At 42.9% G+C, this 3,836-nt stretch overlaps 1 long non-coding RNA gene across 1 annotated transcript in view; it reads right to left on the reverse strand.

Annotated features, from left to right (window-relative positions):
* LOC113964498 overlaps positions 1–3,497 on the reverse strand; it is a 17,055-nt gene extending 13,558 nt beyond the window's left edge. Inside the window, exon 1 of the long non-coding RNA XR_003533211.1 lies at positions 3,391–3,497. This is a non-coding gene — a long non-coding RNA (uncharacterized LOC113964498). The remainder of the gene's footprint in view (positions 1–3,390) is intronic.
* Between the last annotated feature and the right edge of the window lie 339 nt (positions 3,498–3,836).

The raw sequence follows: 3,836 nt of genomic DNA on the forward strand, positions 1-3,836 counted from the left end.
CCCCCCCGAGTCCAAAGCAAAGGGAGAGGGAATAAACCTGCTGGTGGGAGAGCTGCTGCAGTCTGGTCAGAAGTGGTGATTGCAGTCCAGTCGAGGGTGGTGGTCTCAGCCTGGTTGGGAGCAGCGGTGGTCTGCTGTCTTCCTCTGGGTCCCACGAGAGAGAGCCCCAAGGCTCTGAAACTCCCAGTTATATACTCTCCAGTTCAGGCGGGAGTGCTCAGTCCCTCCCTCAGAATAGGGAATTCCATAAAGGGGCATGTGGATGCTCAGTCCCTCTTATCAGAGCGGGGAATTCCATATAAGGATATCAGAGCGGGGAATTCCATAAAAGGGTACAGGAACATCTTCCCACCTTGCAGGCCTCTACTGACAGCAGTTTTTGGGAAATGGCATGGAGGCTATAGAATACACAGTTTTGGGTTACACCCATCCAGGGATGAATTGGTCCCAGCCGTTCTAACCAGGACAGCTGTTCACACAGTAGAAGTGCTGCATCAGCATTCATCAGTTTAAATGTAGAAAGATAAAGGTTTTCTTTTGTAAGCATTGGCCACTTTCCAAGCAAATGACTCCACCTCCAGTATGCTGTTGCCCAAAACATATATTTCATTGATCCAAGTTAATGAAAAACATAACATATATCAGAACTGAACACTGTAGGGAAAAAATACACCAACCTATTCTAAAAATAAAACTTGATCCTAAGCCCTAATCTATGAAAATTTTTTTCAGATACTTCGGTGAGATGTTTCTTAGCAGCTGTTGCTGAAACTGAAATAATTCTTGTGGTGGTTTTGGGCTGAATTCTTTGCAGAATGTTTGTCTTTTGGAGTAACTTTCATAAGTCATAGTAGAGGTGGGAGCTACACTCGAGTTTTATCTTCACAGATCTCTAGCTTGGCAGAGTCCTCAAGAGAGTGCACCACTGAAATTGTAGGTTTTTCCTGAAGCATTCACTTGACATTTAGGCACCTATTGCCTTCTGGAACCCAAAGCCTCCTGGTAAACACTCAGGTTTCATATATAATGTATGGACCAACTAAGAATGAGATATACAAGACCAGCAGAAAGCTATGACAAAAGCAAATGTTAAAAGGAAACTATGGAGGTGTTTTAAACTACTTTTTTCCCTTGGAATTTGGAACATGACTCTGCACTTCGTCTGTAGCCAGCTGGAATATGATTACCACTTGAGCAGACGAGAGTGCACAATTTACAGATCCTCTTTGCTACACGTCCTACTTGCTGCCTGGTTGAGTCAGAGAGCTGGGTAGGTTTAACCAGTTCTTTAACAGGACTCGCATTATCTCCTACATTTTCTACTACATCCACAGTAGCTTGAAAGCAGTGGAGAATTTGCCTGGTTTAGTTAAGATGGTGTTTGTTAGCCCCTAAAGAAGCAGTACCCTTTCTTGAAGTTCAGACTAATTTCAAGTCATGATCTATGTACTTTTCTTAATATTTTTTAAGAATTACTGTTCTGCATAGAAGTCTGATGAATTAATCTGAAGAGCTCTGTCCCCTGGGCATATACAGAAGGCTATATCCAACATTTCTTTAGAAAATTTGCTTTAATATTTTTCAGTATAAAGCAGTGCACAATATACAAATCCTAATACTATTTTCATGATTCATTTGAAAAAGAATACCTCTTATGCAGTGTAGGTAGTTAAATTGTGCATATCTGTCCTTTTAAATATCAAAAATCCTGCACAAAATTACTCTTCAATCCTATTACAATTGCTAATATCAATTCACCAGTGAATGGCTGTAGATGGCTACTTTGGCATAAAATTGAAATTTTGTAACTTTACCTAACACTGATATGAATGGGTATATGTAGAGAATACATCACATAAATAAAATATGATGAAAAGTATGATTTGTGGCCTTTGTGAAATGTACCTCTCCATCTGCACCTCCCAAATATCTCAAAATTGACACTTCATACATCAATTTCTCCAGCAGCATACACCATGTAACGAAATGTGCTAAAACCATTTCCCAGTATAGCCTGGGGTTTCAGTTTGTCCATTGCTGTCTCCGAAGTTATTTTCAGCTTGATCTCAGCCCAAAGGTGACTTTCTCACCGGTAGCTTGGAAGAGAGTTCCGCGTTATTTGCACTGTAATTGCATAGGGAGAAAAATCCATCCACCTCTATCTGAAGGTCTATGACTTTGTTCAAATTAATATTTTAAAAGGTTTAAATTTCAAGATTTTGTAATTTGAAGCCTCAGAGGGGAAAACCAAATCAAGTCAGTTTTGGAGAACAGTTTCATGATCCGAGCTGTGAGTACGAGGGTAAATCTTTACACCCTCTTAGGCATGGACAGAAGAATCTTCTAACTCCTGGGGATGACATGAGCCAGCAGCTACATGGGAACTGCCTTTCTTTTTTCCTGCACTTCCTAACATTTCATGCTTTAGAAAACACGGGCAGGCTACGCTCACTAGGTGTGTGTGGGGTAGTGCAGAAGGACAAAGTGTCCATACCTATGAGTGTGGTTCCTCTGACTGAAAACTAGATTCTCCACTGACATTGCTCATAAGATGTCAAGAAAATCAGTAATTCTATAAATACCTACAACTGGGCTTTGTTTATAATTTCTATAATTGATCAAACACTCGACAGGGTCCTTTTTTTTTTTTTAGCCTTTGGAAGAGTACTACATTCGGTCCTGGGTTACGAGTTTAGAATCACAGAATCATTTAGGTTGGAGAAGACTTTTAAGATCAATCAAGTCCACCACTAAATCATGTCCCCAAGTACCACATCGACATGTCTTTTAAACACTTAGGGATTGTGACTCCACCACTTCTCTGGGAAGCTGGTTCCAGTGCTTGACAAGCCTTTCAGTGAAAAATATTTTTCTAATATTGAGTCCAAACCTCCCTTGGCACAACTTGAGGCCATTTCCTCTTGTCCTATTTCTTGTTGCCTGGGAGAAGGGACTGACAACCATCTTGCTACAACATTCTTTCAGCAAGTTTGCTGATCACACAAAGCTGGGAGGAGTGATACCACAAAGTCTGATACCGCAGTCTGCTGTGCAGCCCTTCAGATGGGCCTGCACAGGTTAGAGAGGTGGGTGGAAAAGAACTGTCTAAAGTTCAGCAAAGGCAAATGTAGGATCCTGCACCTGGGGAAGAATAACCCCAGTTACCAGTACAGACTGGGAGCTGACCTGCTGGAAAGCAGCTCTGCAGAGAAGAACATGGAGGTCTTGGTGGACAACAGGCTCTTCATTAGCCAGCAGTGTGCCCTTGTGGCCAAGAAGGCCAATGGTATCCTAGAGTGCACTAGGAAGAGCATTGCCAGCAGGTCAAGAGAGGTGATCCTGTCCCTTCACTCAGCCCTGGTGAGGCCACATCTGCAGTGTTGTGTTCACTTCTGGGCTCCTCAGTACAAGACAGACATGGAGCTCCTGGAGTGGATCCAGCAGAGGGCAACAATGATGACTGAGGGACTGGAGCATGTCTGTTACGAAAAAAGGCTGAGTGAGCTGTTCAGCCTCAAGAAGAGACAACTGAGAGGGGACCTCATCAGTGTCTATAAGTATCTGAAGTGAGGGTGTCAAGAGGGCGATGCCAGGCTCTTCTCAGTGGTGCCAAGCAATAGGACAAAAGACAACAGGCAGGAACTGATGCACGGGAACTTCCACCTGACTACGAGGAAGAACTTTTTTACTGTGCAGGTGACTGCACACTGGAACAGATTGCCCAGAGAGGTTGTGGAGTTTCCCTTATAGATATTCAAGAACCATCTGGACACAATTCTGTAGCACAATTCTCAAGCAGGATGACCTTGCTTGAGCAGGGAGCTTGGACCAGATGA

The sequence above is a fragment of the Neopelma chrysocephalum genome, unplaced genomic scaffold, assembly GCF_003984885.1.
Source record: "Neopelma chrysocephalum unplaced genomic scaffold, ASM398488v2 Primary Assembly neopelma1_42, whole genome shotgun sequence".
Lineage (NCBI taxonomy): Eukaryota > Metazoa > Chordata > Aves > Passeriformes > Pipridae > Neopelma > Neopelma chrysocephalum.